The 17,781-nt window shown below is 41.5% G+C and overlaps 1 protein-coding gene across 3 annotated transcripts in view; it reads left to right on the forward strand.

Annotated features, from left to right (window-relative positions):
* Positions 1 to 13,339: 13,339 nt before the first annotated feature.
* The window catches only part of CDH20 (cadherin 20), a 217,374-nt gene continuing 212,932 nt past the window's right edge, over positions 13,340 to 17,781 (forward strand). The window contains exon 1 of one of the 3 annotated variants that reach the window (XM_009192835.4): positions 13,340 to 13,920. The gene's annotated coding sequence lies outside the window, so the exon portion shown is untranslated. The remainder of the gene's footprint in view (positions 13,921 to 17,781) is intronic. The other 2 variants (XM_003914440.5, XM_009192833.4) reach the window with 2 other exon arrangements.

The following is a 17,781-nucleotide window of genomic DNA, read 5'->3' on the forward strand; positions in this document are numbered from 1 at the left end:
CTCCACTACACTAGTATCTCTTCCAATTTTCATTCTGTAGATGTAGGAGAGCCATCATACAATTTTATATAAAGGAAAAACCTGGTCTTATTTGCAGAGAACTAGTTTGAGAAGAGATGAGTTGTAGGCAGGGAGTCCTTCATGCCAACTATTTTAATAATCTAGCAAAGAAATTACAAGGACCATAATTGAAATAGGCAGCTATCAGGATAGAAAACTCCAAAAAATAATTAGGAATTAGAAGGAAAAAACCATAATGACTGGCTGAGTGTTAAGGAAAACTAAGGGGGCAGCAATTCAAGGGTGTCTCCTGGATTTCTGAGTTGTGCAAACTGATGGTCAGTTGTGCCCCCTAATATAGAGGAGAGTGGAATGGGACAAAATGTGGCTGGTGAATTTGGGTTTTGGCCAGTTTGTCTATGGAGCAAGCTAAGGTGTGCTAAAGGCAGGAAATTAGGTAGAGGCTCAAGACTGAGGTCAGAATTAGAGATAAAAAATGCAGGTAGTATGAGTCTGAAGTCATGCGAAGCTAGGATATTGGCCAGGAAGCATACGAAGTGTGAAAAAAAGACAGATAAAGACAGACAAAGGAGGGAGCAGAGAAGAGAAATTGATGGAGTCTAAAAGGCCTCCATTACTGCAGGAAGAGAAAAAGAGGAAAGTGGAGTTGGAGAAACAGAGACAGAAGTAATTGCTAAGACAGCATAATCATGGCAGTGGCCAGGGCATTCTCCAATGATGATGGCACCTCTGGTTCTCAAGATCTGTGGAATCACCTCCCTTAAATGGGGGCTAAACTGAGCAGCTTGCTTCCCACTAACAGAATATAGCGAGGGTGAATGAGGTTAGGTTATAAAAAGGCTGCACTTTTGTCTGGGGCACTCCCTTAATCCCTCTTGAATCACTCACTCTTGTGGAAGCCAGCTGCCACACCTTCGGGCAGGCTTGAGAAAAGGGAAGCTAGCTTCCAGATTAGCAGCCTGGGGATAGGCCACGTGGCAAGATACTGAGGTCTGCCAGCAACCACGGAGAGAGTCAGAAACAATACTCCACCAGTAGAGCCTTGAGGTGGCTGCAGCCCCCCACCAACAGCTTAACTCTCACCTCATGAGACTCAGAACCAGAACCATCCTGCCAAGCTGTTTCTAGATTTCTGGTGTACAGAAACTATGAAATAATAAATATTTCTGGTTGGTCTGTAAATTTGTGTGCAGCTATAGGTTACCACTATAATAACCCTGCAAATGTAGCCCCAAGAGTAAGATAGGACTATAATGGCCTCTGCACACTCTGCAGTCACAATTTATATTTTTGTTATACACACATCTGTCCATTTGGGGAGGTCATGTATCATTTCATTAATATATTTTGCCCTATAAAGAGGTGGATAGATATGCACTAAGAAGCAATCGAGTATCATGGTAATGGTCAGACTGAAATCCCAACACTTGGACTCCATTTCCTGCTTTAGCTCTTACTACCTGTGTAACAATGAGTGAGCTTTTTGGCCTCTCTGCCTTTGATGTCCTTTTTCACATGATGGACAGTAATAGTAGCACCTCTAGAACTGTCAGAAGGAATACACGAGTTAGTGCATATGACTCTTAAAACAGTTGCTAGAACACTGTAGACAGTCAACATTAACTACTGCTATTATTATTGTGGCAGGCTGGGGCAGTGAGGTGGATGTATATAAAGAAAAAGAAAAAGGAAGAAGGAAATACTTCAACCTATTTTCTTACGTTGACTAAATTGTCACCTATATCAGTCACTTTTTTCCATTTGTTCACCTTTTCCCCTGAGATACACTTCCTTATTCAACACATTCACAAACTTGACCACTTTTCTTCTGGATTCACTTTCATATAAGCTCCTTCCCAGATTTAATCTCATGCATCTTTAGGACAACTATTCATCTAGCCCTAACCCAGCCCTAACCAACCCACCCCTAACCCCAAGCTTAATCATACTGACAAGTGTTATAAAACCACCCACCTACGTTCTTAATATGCAGAAACCCCCACTCAGTACTGCACCCCTGTTCTTCAGGCTACATCTTTGCTTGGTGTTGCGTGCTGAAGCCCTCCAGCAGCCAGCTTCACTCACTTCTTACCTGCCTGAGCTACTTGCTTTAAAATTGTATGAAGGGACAGAGGACTTTTCTTAGATCCACAAGGCTTCCTGCACCTTCTCCTACTTATCCTAGGGGATACACTAGTTCTCTTCTCCTATATCCTTACCTCTGGGGTTTGGGTCCTATGTTCTATGGATTAGTCATTCTCATGGTCTTGGATCTCTGCAGTTCATACCTCTAGAAGGCCCGTTCACTTCTTTCTTCCAGTATGGACCTATCTTCTGGGGCAATGGATTATCATGTCCACTGTTGAGCAGGGCTGTCTTAATCTCATGCTGTTGAAAGCTCTTCTGACTGATCTACATAATACTCACCCCCTCCCCATTTCCCATCCTCTGCATTTTGCCTTCTGTCTTCTGTGGCTCCCCTCATCCTATCTCGCCTTACACCTGTAGGTGGCGCCCATGCACCGGTGAGGGCTGATGGCGCCTGTTCTGTCCCTCCTGTCTCCCCCTGGCTGGGCTCAGACAGTAGGAAAGGTCTGTCCTTCTTCCTCACAGAGACTCTCCATCAACATAAAGACATCACTCCTGGGCCCTTGTTCTCCACACCTGGAAGACTTCCACGAACAGCATATTTACTGGAATAATTTCTTAAGCTGCACTTATAATTCGTTTGTCTTTGGACTGGTAAAATTAGCTAACGTGTCTCAGCCTAGCTGTCCTCATCTGTGGAGGCCATCTTAAATGGTGGTGGTTTGACAGGTTATATTATTCCATCTTAAGTGATATAATATATGCAATTGCTGGGTACAGTCTCTGGCACATGGTATACACGTAGTAAATGTGTTGTTATTAGTACTGTTGGTATCGTCCTCAACATCATCAGCCCCATCATACGCAAACCCATAGTCCTTTGCTCCTTAGGTGAAAAGTTCCTGGAATGTGGTTTAACTCCAGCTTCTCGCGCAGTTATAGTTCTATATCCCCAAATCTGTCTTTTTCCTTTCCAAAAATATTACCATCCCCGAAGAAGGCCCAATTGTTTCAATCCCACTGGTTTATTTCTGGAAAGAATGGTGAGAATTTTTAGCCCTAAACATGCTAAATAAAATCACAAATTTCTTCTAAGAGTTCTGTCCCCTTTTTCTCCTACATATTCTCCAAAATAAATCTATTTTCTCTATTGATCTAAAGCTCATATCAAACTTCTTTCTGAAAAATATTTGATTTACTGAAAAATATTTCCCTTGGGTACCTCCTAAGTGAACTGATAGGGTACCCAGTCACATAATCTCTTGTTGGACAGCTCTTCTTATCTTTCATCAAAAGAATCCTTGCAACAAAAAGCACCTAGATGGCATCTTACGATGCTCTCCTCTTCTTTCACAAACTTCCTAGATTTTCTTTCCTTCTCTATTCTATTTCTTTTTACTCATGAACTATATGACAGGCAAAACAGACAAACTGGTCATTAGGATTTCAATCATTCCCTTCCTTTCTCCTCCTCATTCTATTTACCCTTACCATTATTCACCCTCACCTCGCTCTTCCACATTTCTCCTGTCTCGTCCCTTCCAGGTTCTCGTTGTAGTGGACTCAAACCATGTGAAAAAATCATATCCAAAATTCTGTTTCAGCACACAGTACTCATGCAGATTACTGACCCCAAGAGGTTGTAAGAATTGGGCATACTCCTAGCTCTCACTGCCTCTGTTGGCCTCTTAGACTCCCACTGCAATTGAGATGACATCTGCAACCGCTTCCTGGTATATCTCTCACAGACGGATCTGTTTTGAGCTCCTAACCATCCTGGGAGATAGTTTGATCAGATGTCAGATTATAGATTAGACAATGCAAGCAAAAGAAAAGAACTTGCCTGAAGTCCATTTGACATACAGAAACTGGGATAAATTTACAACCTCACTACTTTCACAGGTAAGCGCTTTTCTTATTATTTTTTTTTTAAAGAAGTCCTTTCCAAATATTCACAGTTGGATGGTTCAGTGCATGCTGCCCTTGTGTGAAAAACATTTCAATTTCCAATATTTTGTCCCTCTCCCCTCTGTGTATCTCACACTGACAAAGCCTGTTCTCCCTTGTAAGAACAAGAATCAGACTAATTGGCTCCGTAGGGTTGATTTGGTTTAGGAATACACATGATTCATGAATATGAATCACCCAGTATGCACATGGAGAGGAATAAATGGTGTGACTTTGGGCAAGTGTCTTTGACTCTCAAGTTTAGTTTTATCAACAATCAAATGAGAAAGTCAGATATTTGACCATTTCTAAGATCCTTTATATTAGAAAATTTTGTCATTTTGTAATTTTAACAACAGCACAAATTATATTAAGCAAAATATTTCAATCTCCTTTCTTGATAATGATATTAAAAAGGAAAAAAGCATGAGGATATTTATAAGTCTGTGTTAATAATACTGAGTAACAAATATCACTTGTTCTCACTCATATCTGGGAGATAAAAAAAAATTGATTTCATAAAGGAAATGAGTAGAATGCAGGTTACCAGAGACTGGGAAGGGTGGAAGAGAGGGGGGAACAAAGAGAAATTGGTTAATGGTTACAAAAATACAGTTAGATAGAAGGAATAAGTTCTAGTGTTCAATCGCATAGTAGAATGATTATAGTTAACAAAAATTTATTATTTATTTTCAAAATAGCTTGAAGATTTGAAATGTTCCCAACATAGAGAAATAATATGAGGTAATGGATATCCCAATTATCCCAATTTAATCATCACAGATTGCATGTATATATCAAAATATCATCTGCAGCTCATAAATATGTACAACTATTATGTATCAATAAAATATAATAATAGTCGGTAATCTCTAATGTATGTTTACTCTGTGCCAGAATGTGTTAAGCAATTGTCATGGATGGTCTAATTAAATCCTCATAAGAACCCCGTGAGTTACGTACTACTATTATACCCTTCTTTACAGAGGAAGAAACACAGGCACAAAGTTAAGTTAACTAACTTGCTCAAGGTCCCTAGCAAGTAACTGAGCCCAGATTCAAACTCAGACCAGGAGAATCCTCAGGCAGCCTTTTTAGCCACTACACTTGAATACCTTTGCTTTCCTAATGCTTTTCAATGACTAACAAATAGATAAACAGGGGCTATTAATTTCCCAGTGTTATACAGTATTAATCCTCTAATTTAGGTAACCTGCAACTTTGCCTTTAATGGGTTATCAATAAGCATATTGAGAGCTCTTTCTTGCAATTAGTTGTTGCATAAGAATTTCAAAATAACATCAAGAATAACAAATAGTTTTTACTTACAAAGAGACTTGCAAATGGAATTTCCTTCATCTGTAAAACCTCTCCACATAAAATTAGTCATTCTATTTTATACTTTATTTTTAGGCTGCTTTATGTTCTCTTAACATTTGTGTCATTGAATATCAAAAATTGCAGCAATTCTATCTATATGTGAAGACTTTACTCACTTCCCAGAGGTTCCTGTTCAAAAATTAAAGTCCATGCTAATTTTAGGAATTAGTGTATTTTTAAATAACATGCACCTTACCCAGCTTTTAAGAGATATGTTATGAATAAGGAGTAATCATCATGCATATGTGTCATGCTGAGTGTACATGTGAATTTATCAGTGAATATACTTCACATGATTTTTTCTGCCATTTACTTTATGCTTTGATGAAGTACCAAAACTAAAATAATAGTCCAGACCTGTACAATGTGAAAACACAGAAACTGCTACTCAGTTACTGACAACTTACATTTTTATATAAAGATATAACATTTAATATTACTCTAATTATTGAATTATTAATCAGTTCACATGACAAATGTGATATAAATAACAATAATGAAAGTAGAAGTTATTTAAACGCATTCTTCCAAAAGATGTGCTACTCAAGAGTGAACTATAAAAATGACAATTTGAACATGATTGCTTAGTTTCAGTGAAAGGCAAATTGGGTGACTCAAACAAGGTTCTAAATACACATTGTGATCTTCATGCATTGATGCTGTATTTCACAACTCTTGAGATGCTAGCATTATACCTAGGAGTACTGTCTGAGGGGCTGTATAGGAAACTTAATTTAAAACCATGGGTCTCCTTGATGCACACAATGTGACATAATCTAAGAACATACACTCTGTCTTCACACCACTAAAGCTGTCACATACATTACTTTCAAACCAGGATTGGGAATTTTATAACAAAATATATTTCTATAGTTGAATCTCAAGACATCATATAACTGCAGCTCATGTAGCTTGGGCATTGATACCCTAACATATTACAATACATCCAAAATAGTAAGCATGCTGGTTATCCCGTCTGTATTAGTTTTCCATTGCTGCTATAAAAGATTGCACAACCTTAGTGGCTTAAAGTAGCACAAATGTAATATCTTACAGTTCTGGAGGTAAGAAGACATTGATCTCAGTGTGTCTCATTAGAAACAAAATCAAGGTGTCAGCAGAGCTATGATCCTTTCTGAAAGCTCTTGGAGAGATTGCTTCTGTCTTTTCAAACTCCCAGAGGTCACCCTATTCTTTGGCTCATGGCCCCTTCAAAGCCAGCGATGGCAGTAGGGTCCTCACCTGGTATCAGTCTGACTCAGTATCTTCTGTCTCCCTTTTCCACTTTGCAGGACCTTTGGGATTACAAAGGGCCCGCTCACATGCTCCAGGATAATTCCCCTGTTTGAATGTCAGCTGATTAACAACCTTAATTCCCCTTTGCCATGTAACATAAAGATACAGGTTCTGGGAATTAGAACATAGACATCTTTATAAAACCATCAATCTGCCTACCACATCTTTCAAATGATTAAAAGAAAACCCTGGTAAAATGCTTGCCAGCTCACATGAGAAGTTTTCTTAAGATGTCAGAGAGGAGCTACGTTCTAGCCACGCGGTTTTCCAGCTATGCTCACCATCAGATCCGCCAGATGTTTTCATCTTCTCTGACATTTCTATAATCAAAAGTCACCTTCAACCCCAGGCCTGCTCTTTTTTCCAACACCAATTAATAAAGGACATAGGAGAATATTTGTAGCTGGCCTACCGAAATCCATCACTAGCCAGGATCGATATTTTGCAATTTCTCATTTTTCTTGATGCCCCACATCAGTCGCTTTTAATTCCATTCAGCCAGCAATTATCTAGTGCCAACAAAATGCCCGGCACTGCATTTGGTGCTGAGGCACAAAGAGGAAAACTCAAGCCATACTCCTGAAGAGCTTGCTATGTGTACGCGTATTGCATGCATGCCTGTGTGTGCAAGTGTGAGATACATGGGTCCATGTGTATCTGCATGCATGTGCATGTGTGTGCCAGAGCATTGTTGAGAGTGGGGCATCCAGGACAGGTAGGTAGAAATGTTATTTCAGTGTAGTATTCTCACACACACACACACACACACACACACACACACACACACACACAGTGATTCCTTTCTATCTCTACTCCCCTTTCTCATTCTGCTTCCAAGTCTCTGGTTCAGGCCATTATCACACCTTGCTTCAGGGAACACAAGTCTCCCGCCTGCACCCCATCCCTTCAGTCTCCCACCTGTGAAAAGTCCCACTCTCAAATATAAAAACAGCTGTAGTTGCGTCACTCCCCAGCTCAAAAGTAGCACCATCTTCATTGCCTTTAGAATAACATATCCATTTCTCCACAGGGTGTCTGAGGCCCTCTGGGTTCCACCTACCTTTCAACTCTTATCTCCTTTTAATGTCGTGTGTTCCATGACTCAATGCAATCATAGCCGTCCCTGAAATCCCTGCTGTGCTTTCCCAGCTCCATGTCTCTAACACTGACAGTCACTCCACTCTTTTCCCCTTATCCAAATGATGTCCATTCTTCAGAAACCAGACCAACAATCACTCCTTCCATGGAACATTCTTCTGTCCCTCCCCTACTGAAAAGAATCTTTCTCTACTCACGGGGCCCCCACAGCACTTCATTTTAGATCCTTTAGTAGGAACTCTCCATTTCTGCCTTAGATCTTTTCTTTTGCTAAATATCAAGGCCCCTCTCCCAGACTATAAACTCCTTGAGAGCAGTCATTGGTTTTATTCCTCTTGAAACCTTTATAATCACTTGCACAGCATCTTGCCCATGGCAAGGACATTGTGGTCAAGTTTGTCAGATTCAACTGAATGGATCAGTAGTGTCAACTTAAGAAGGTTGTCACAAGCACTGTTTCTACAGCTAGTTCTCTTTGGAGATGATGGTGGTGAGATACATTTTTTTCTCTATTTTATTCACAAACATAGTGAGACACAGACAGCAATCGACAGACATCTACAGTGAAGGAACCAATTTCTTCTTCTGAAAATGACTGAAAGTCACTGATCAACCCATAAAATTAAAGGACAAAATAAGCGTATGTTACACAAAAACAAAAGTAAGATAACACAAAAAAGTCCTTAATAAAATCAGTTCAGAAACATCATCTGAATTATATACAACTGCTATAGAAAATAAAGAACCTATAGATTAGTAGGAATTCCTAACTTTGTGAATGTTGTGTATATTTTTTTTATCAACTGTTCATTAATGAATATGTATGGAAAAGACAAGCTATGAAAGCATAAAAGTGTTTTTGGTGTGTCACTGTCATCAGTTCTACTAAATAATTATCATTACACATCCAAAAATATCTTGAATGGATAATACTGAATAATCTAGATTGCCAAATTGCATTAGAAGGGTATTAGCTGACTCAGGAGACTAATTATAATGAGGTATTGAACTGCTTATCTCTCATCTCAATCTTAAAACCATAAACCACACCGTATGCGCAGTGGCTGCCAATCAGGGTCAGTGTGGGGTAGTGAAAATAGCCTTGAACAAGGGGTCAGGAGCCTCAGCTCTGTCATTAACTCTGTAACCTTGGGAGTGCTTCATAAAGATCATCCTATATGAGAAAAGCAGAGCCCTTCTTTAGAGAAATACAGCTGTACTAGTGGCTGAGGCTGCTTATTCACAAAAAAAAAAAAAAAAAAAAAAAAAACTCTTAAAGTGCACAAAAAGACTGCACACACACCACACACACACACACACACAGACTCACCTCTCCCAGACGAATACCTTGTTGCTTAATGGGCCAGTTTAGTGCTACTATTAACCAGATGATTATAATTTGAGCAAGTGTTATCCATCCATGTCCTAAAAACTGTAGCTGACATAAAAGTTATCAAACTGCTTTTCTCACCCATAGAATTTCTCGGCCAGAGTGTTAAGGCTGAAATTATTATATTTGTTTCTGAATCTACTTTTGAATAACAATAATATCTTTATATGGTGTTTTTAAATTTCCAAACACCTACCAACTATTTCATTTATTCCTGATAGCCCAGTAGAATCAATGGAACACATTTTCAGAAGTGTGCTGGGACTGGTGTTGGTGCTGAGTGCTTCCCATTCAGCTAAATTTGGGGATACAAAAATTATTAAGACAAAGTTTCTGACTTCAGGTTGCTTTTGATTACTGGTGGAAACAACATATTGTGTTCTAATTATTTATTTACACATCCCAGATGTCCTAAGGGAGCACAAAGGAGGAAATTGTCATTTCCACTGGAAAAAGAAGTGTGTGTGTGCATGGCAGGGCCGAGGGAGGGAGGGCAGAGGGAGATGTCAAAGACAGTTTCACTGAGAAGGTGACTTTGTCTCTGGATTAAAGTCCCTGTTCTATCCCTTCCTAGGAGAAGCTCTGAGTGTTACTGAATCTCTGTGAGCTTGAGATTCTTCATCAATTAAATATGGATAATAATGCTGAATTCATAGGGTTGCTGGAAGGAGGGAATGAGATAGCATATGGGAGAGCAATTTGCAAGTAGCAAAGCACTCAATAAAAAGGGTATTATTCTTTCCACTTTGCACACTCACTAACTTGGTTCACTCCAAAGGAGAATGGCTTATCCAAGAGGGCCCACACCCCCAACAAGGAGCCAGAGTCCCTCCTCAGACTCCAGTGGTCTTTCCCCCGACTCTGCCCACTGAGACTCTTGAGGAAATATAGAAAGCACTCATCCTGATAACATTTTATGGGCTCTAAAATCATGTTAACATATTCATATAAATACATATTCCAACATCTAAAGACATTTCTGTGAAATGTTGCTTCTAACCCCTAAGTGGATTCTCTCTATAAAAGGAAGAACTAACAGAGCATTGTAAGGGAGGAATCATGATTGGGAAAATCATCAGTATTTAATATGAGAATGAAACAGTCATATACTTTTTTAACATAAAAGGTTTTAAACTACCCAAAGTTTCAGAGAATAAAATATGGCAGATCCTCAATGTTTAAAAGTGATTTAACTGTGGATTTGAACAGAAAACATTTGAATAGACATGTGCCTTGCATTTAGTGGGTACTCAACAACTGTTGAATTCAAAGATTTAACCTGATCATTCTTATCTCTACAATTATAATACTCAAATTTCTCCCTTTATATAATATCTATAAATTTTGCTTTAATCTAATATACTATAGTCCATTTTCAGTACTTGAAGGATAAACTTTTATTTAAATCTGATAGTCTCACCCATGTTTAAAAAAACAGGAAAAATAAAATTGTTCCTACCTTATTAATAATAGGCCTGGAAAATCTTAAGTAAAAAAATTACACACTGTGTGTATTGTGAGATGGAGACAATTGATATCCATGGGAAATTCACAAATAGTGTTTATTGAATGTACCCATTTGTATTAGTTGAAGTTCTCCAAAGAAACAGAACCAGCTAAAGGTAGGAAGGTAGGTAGGTAGGTAGATTTAGTATAATAATGAATTGACTAATGAAATTAGGGAGGCTGGCAAATCCATAATCTGCAGAGATGATGTCTGAGTTTGAAGGCCATTGGGCCAGAAAATTCTTTCCATCAGGCCAGAAAATTTTACCATTGTAGAAGATAAAAGCAGCCATTTCTCATCCCAAAGGCTTTTCATAAGACCTATGAAAATATGCAAATATCTAGTCCTGAAAACTAAATACAAGCTCTGTGCAAAGAAACAGCACTTTATAATGTGCTGATTTCTTTCAGTAAATGGAATATAATTTTGGTAAAAAAAAGTTTTCACACACATGTTTTGTAGAAGGTGAAAGAAGACATTTCTCACCCCAAGGCTTCTCATAAGAACCTATAAAAACATGAGAAAAGCCAGCTCTTATTTGAGGGAAGATCAACCTTTTGTTCTATTTAGGCCTTCAACTGATTGGATGAGGCCCACCTACATTACGGAAGGCAATCTGCCTCATCCAGTCTGCCAGTTTAAATGATAATCTTATCCAAAAAACACACTCACAGAAACTTCCAGGATAATGTCCCACCAAATATCTGAGTACCCTATGGCTCAGTCAAGTCGACCCATAAAATTAACCATCACACTATCCAAAAAAAAAAAGACTCATGATTTTTTCTAAATTTTGGGTAAGGAATTGATCACCAAAAACAAGTCACTTCAACAAAACATCAAGAAACTGATTTTCTTTTTGGACAAAAAGGCAATGTAAGCTGCTAGAGACCTGAAGGCCCTGGACCACTAATCAGACTTCTTTGCGTCAAAGTTGATCTCCCCACTTATGAGCTATATGACCCGGGCACACTACAGTTGATCCTTGAACAACAAAAGTTTGAACTCTATGAGTCCACTTAGACATGGGTTTTCTCCCATCTGTCATCCCTGACAGGGCAAGACCAAGCCTCCCTCTTCCTCCTCCTCTGCCTACTCAACATGAAGACAACAAGGACGAAGACCTTTATGATGATCCACTTCCACTTAATGAATAGTAAATACATTTCATTTTCCTTATTATTTCCTTAATATCAGTTTCTTTCCTCCAGACTATTGTAAGAATACAGCATATAAAAGGTATAGCATATAAAATATGTGTTAGTCGACTGCTTATGTTATCCATAAAGTTTCCAGACAACAGTAGGCAATTAGTAGTTAAGTTTTGGGGAGTCAAAAGTTATATGTGGGTTTTTGACTACATGAGTGTCAGTGCTCCTGACCCCCATGTTGTTTAAGGGTCAGCTGCCCTTACTTTTTTGAGCCACACCTGCATCATCTATTAAAATAGAGAAATAATAGTCTAGACTGAATAGAGTTGTTGGAAAAATGAAATGAAATGAAATAACATGTGTAACACATGTCTGTCACATAACAAGTTCTCCATAAACATTAGCTATTCTGCTATTAATAATCACTGTTATAACTATGAGTTCTAATTCTAGGCCTGCTGAAACCTATTAAAATATGGCATGACTGCCTTAACTGGGATACTATTTCTATTGTCACACACTTGGGAATCTTATTGGATATTTATATACATCATTTTATCAGTTCTTTATACACATTGATCACATTGATCATTTGGCCACAGAGCAGTTGTACAAATAGATTATTTAGTAACCTATCAATTCAATCAAAATAACTTTCTGTATTACAATCAGTGATGGGGGAGGAAATCCTCCAAGCACCTCACTTGAAGAGAAATATAGAAACCACATCCGGCGAAGAGTCCCCCTCTAGCCACTGCAAAACCCAAGTTGTCATCAATAACTTGACATTCTAGGGTAGGAATCAGGACAGGAGAGAGGTGATCTCTCCTTTTGACCTTGTGTATTCTGACCTCAGAAATAAGAGCTTGAGCTACAGAACTGGAATTGCCTTCTGGAATGGCCTGTCACAGTATTGTGTGATTTGGGGGACCCTCTTCATCTGGGGGAGAAGGGTGGTCTCAGCTTCCACCTCAGAAATTTCTGACCCTTAATATACCTTCACCCCACCTCTACTTAAAGGCTTAAAGCTCTAAGATTTTCCTATGAGGACAAAAAGAAAAGGAAATCTGAGCATTTGAAGAAATTCTTAAAAGTCGATGAGTGAGGTTTCCCTCACATATGCCATCTTCCCCTACCTCTTCTCTTGAAAACAATTAGTATTTTGCACCCTCAAGGTCAAGGTTAAACCCGGGTTGGTAGTCATTTCCTTTCTGATCTTATTTGCCTTTTCCTGTTCTACTAATCAACTGCGTCTTCCAGAATCTCTGCAAAATAATTACCTCAACTTCAGGGGAAAGTTCGGATGTAAATACCCCCGCCCCCCTTCCCACGTCCACACATCGCCTTTCTTCTCTCTCCCTCTTAACATTTCCTTACGCTGTCAGCCAATAGAGAAGTTTAAACATTTAAATGCGGTATCTCAACTGCATTTAAAGAATTAACCCATTTTGCCCCTCACTGGTCTAAACCACAGGGTGCCAACCGGACGTTAATTGCTTTCATCTGGTGGGGTTCCAGACAGCTCCTCAGAAGGAAGGAGCGCACATTCCTGGCACCAATTGGCTAATTCAATTTACTTCAACGGCATTAGCCTCTGTCAGAATATTCATGAGCAGGGGAATGAGGACCCACGACACAGGCAGGCAGCAGCCACTCCGGCTAGGGAAGGCGCGAGGGAGGGGAAGCGGACCACGCACAGCGCTTGGGGGACGGTGACCGCGACCAGGGGGCTCTTCTCACTGGACTGACCGCGGCGGCCGCGGGAGGGCAGGACAGGGCATCGTCGGGGTTGGCGCACTTGGCAGTGCCCCCCAACTCCTGGCGTTCGCACGGACACTTTGCGAAACATCCGAAGGCAGAAAAGCTGTGACACTTCTGACAGTGGGGGTAGGGGGGTGGGGGGCGGGGACAGCGCCGCGAGCAGGGGCGAAGAGACCCAGCGGGGCACCAGCCTCTCAGTGTGGGAGGCAGCGATGTGAGCAGGACGCCCGCCCTGGAGCAGTCAGGACCGAAGGGCTCCGGAGAGTCGCCGGCCTTGCCAGGTAACGCAGAGGGCTCGGGTCGGGCCCCGCTTCTGGGGCCCGGGACTCCGGGCGCGCAGAGCCAGCCCTCTGGGGCGAGAGCCCCCGGCGCTGCGCGCAGTCCCGCTCCGCGCTGCGCTCTCCCAGCAACTCCCTGCCGCCTTGGCGAGCCTACCGGCCACTCTGAGTTCGACTTCCTCGGACTTAGTGGGAAAAGGGGATGGAAAGGGGCTGCCGGGACTCGGGGAGCTGCTCTCTGGAAGCAGGGAAGCTGGGGCGCACCGGGGCAGGTGGAGGACGTGGCGCGCTGGGAGCGGGGACTGCGCACGCCTGGGGATGGTGACTGGGGATCCAGGACGCGGCTTGCGGGGGCGCTTGGCACCGGCTTCACCCTCACTGGTCCCGCGGGCAGCGGCGCCTCCCTCTGCCTGCTGAGGAGACAGGGTGGCCGCGTCCCTCGCACAGAGATGTGCGCCGGGAAGGGGACCAGAGAGCGAGGATCCGGGGAGGCGCAGGCACCTACGGGGCCGATCCCTGGTCCGCGCCTAGTGCCGCGCCCCTGCCTGAGCTCGGCAGTGGGAGGAGAATGTGGTAGGGACTCGCGTCCCCGCCACCTGCCGGACTTCGCCAACTCCCCGGATTTCCTGTCCTCGGGCCCTGACACTCCCAAGGAAAGCTCTGAATTGCGCGCGCGCTGTTTGGTTTTTGCTTGTTGTAGTTACCCTGGGGAAAGAGCCGGGGGCAAGGGGGTCAAATCGGGTGAAAGTTTCAGATATGCAAAGAAACGTTACCTAGGAGTCCCAACGTGTCCTTAGCAATAGGAGAGACTGCAGCGGCCTTTGCCTGGCTATCCGCCTCTGGGGCGGCAGTGGGGGCTGAAATCTGGAGGGCAGCCCGGAGGCAGCGCCAGAACCTTGTTTTGTTTCTGCTGAGACCAGGCTGGAAGTGAGAGGGGCTAGCACCAGAGAATCGGGGAGTTGGTCCCCTGGTAGATTCGGAGTTTACTATGTTGTTGCTATTATTATTAATGCTCTTGTTATTGGCACGAGCACCAGGAACAATTTTGTTTTTTTCTGATTGTTATAAATCGCCTGGAAACTGAACCTGCGGCCCTCTCCCCTCAAATGAAATGTCCCCGGACCTCCTCTAGTCTCTGATATGTGTCTTTCCACCAAAGGAAATTACCCAGTCAGAGTTGTGGTGCTGTCAGGGACTCAGCTAAGGAATTGGATCTACCCAAGAACAACAAAAAGTTGAAACTAGGATGTGTTTGAACCCATGCTATAGATGAGTATTATGTTCCTATCTGCTCAACTTCCTCAGCCGCCTCTGACTGGGGAACCCTGAAGGCACAGCCATCTTGAGCCCCATAGTTGACCCAGTGTTTCCCTTTCATTTATTTATACAACCTGGGAAAATCTTTTCCCTTTAGTGTTACCCCTGCAGTCTCGCTGGACATACTGAAAGGATTCAGGTCCTGACACTGGAGGAATCCACAAGGGCACCTGTGGTTGCCAACTCTTGGCTTGACTCTGTTCAGATGTTGTCCAGGGTGCGGGCTTGGGCAGCTGATGAAGCAGAAAGCTGGGCGAGGGTGTGGGAGAATAGTATGGCAGAGTTAAGCTGAGTGCAGGAGATGAGGTCAAACATCCACGCTGGCCACATCCCTTCCTGCCAGAGAAAAAAGACGAATGAAGATCAGGGAGGGAAGTATTATAAATTGGAACCAAGCTCTTAGAGTCTACTTAGGCTGTGAACCAAGCTCTCAGCGTCTACTGAGGCTTTGGCCATTGACTTTGGCGTGACCTTTCTTTTCAGTGCTTCTGATTTTCGCTCTCTGCAGATACTCAAGTAACTGTGCCTTTCTAACAGGACAGTTGTCGTGAGATGATCTAATTTTGTATCCAAAAAAATGCTTTGAGCATCCTGGGAAAGGACAGTCTATAAAATATGCCATTTTAATGTTTTGTGAAAAGTTTGCTACACTGCAGGTTAAGGAGATACATTTTTAGCATGTGTGCCATGTGGCAGTGTAAAATTAAAATGGAAAAGGAAAGTACAAACATAAAAATGACTTAGCATTCTTGACATTCTTGTGCATACTTGTAGAAAAATTATCTTTCGTTTGGGGAGAGTTGCCGGGAAATTTAATCAGTGTTTATACTACTGAAACGCCCCCTTCTACCTTTCCGCCCTGTAAAATTTTATGACCCAGTTCTCACTGGAAAAGCGATGTGACTGTAGTAAGTGCTGAGGGCTGAGAGGAGAGACTGAGGTTGTTAGGGGAACTGTTACACAGGGTTTGGAGACTGGAATTGGAAGGAAGATGTCACTATCCTCAAAGAGCAGAGCAATGTTCGTCAGAAGAAAGCAGCTGAGCAGCACAGGATAACAGATCTAACACTGCTTGTCCTCTGCTCTCAGATTCAGGAAGAGGACTCCATGAGACAGCCCAGAGGGCTAACCAAGGCATTTTTCCCTCCCCCGTTGGGTAAAAGCGCTGCCTCCTTCTAGACTGGATTGGTATTAACTTCTCTCTTCCTGTCTGTCATAGTGCAGTAGTCTTCTCTTACCATCTCCAAGAGACTCAGATGTACCCTATACCCTCTCAGACCCTTATACATTTGTAAATATCCCCCAAGTTCTGAAGCTTCTCAAAGACCTGCAGCTGTTGGTGGATTTAAGTAAATAGTTGGAAGTCGTCAAGAGAGCCACTGAAAAGTGGGTATGTTTTTCCCCTGGTGGAGAAGTTATTGAATGCCTTTTGAGGCAGAAAATTAGCAGTTCAGAAAAGCAGGAGGGAGTTCCTTGACTTCCCTCTATCCATAAACCAGTAGTTGTATTTTTCTTTCCCTCATAGTAGTGAGCACTGTTTGGCCAAGCATTTTTTACAATTTTGGACTTAAAATGGGGTTTTGCTGATGGTGTTCTATGGAGAAAGGAAAAACGTAAAGAGATACGGAAGGAAGAGCTGCAGTGGCGAGAACATAAATCAGCCAGAATATATGGGGGGTTGATGAGAATAGGTCTTTTCACCCTAAAAAAAAAATGTCCACTTTGGAAGAAAAAGAAGTCTGATTATTGGCATCCAGGGCTGAAACCAAGGCAGCTGATGCCGAGAGGAGCCAAAGGGCAGTTCTTCTTAGTTTAGAAACAGCAAGACAGCCTCTGCCAAAGATTGCTGTAAACACGGAATAAAGATTTCATTGTGAGCTGGTGTGACTAGAATAATTAGACAGTTAATTGTTGATTCTGATCTGGTGGTGCTGCAATCAGTAGTGCAGAGTGGCGAAAAGAAGAGCAAGAGAGAAATAGAAAAGTAACATTTATCACTTTTAGATTCATTTGTTGTACTTTGATGGTACTTTGGGAAATCCTCGTTATTTCCCCTTACCCACAAAGGCATATCCCCAGAATACCAGAGAGCTAAGACTCAGGGCTGCCATTTTTATTCCCTCTATATTCCACTTTGGATATGGAGAAATTTTCTTGTCCTCTAAAAACAGCATATGAAGCTATAATAAAAATAAATGCATTACCTAATTCTAGTATTAAATATATTTTATTTATATGTAAACTCCATGTTAACTCAATCAACATATATGCAAATAGCACCAGATTTTTATGCTTCTCCAATACTTTTTTCTTGGACATATAAGACTTAAAAAGTAAATATTTCATTTTTGACATTTAATTATTGTCTATTGTGAAACAAATTGTTACAGTGATTAATCTTTCACATTTAATTGAAGAAACAACCTCCTCCATATTTTCATACTAATTTAGAGACCAAGAAAACATATTTTATGTAATAAAGGTGGTTTTAAGTAACTGAGCATCTACAGGTTTTATATTCAGTTGACTGTGACTTATTGTTATTTA

Source organism: Papio anubis, chromosome 19 (genome assembly GCF_008728515.1).
Source record: "Papio anubis isolate 15944 chromosome 19, Panubis1.0, whole genome shotgun sequence".
NCBI lineage: Eukaryota > Metazoa > Chordata > Mammalia > Primates > Cercopithecidae > Papio > Papio anubis.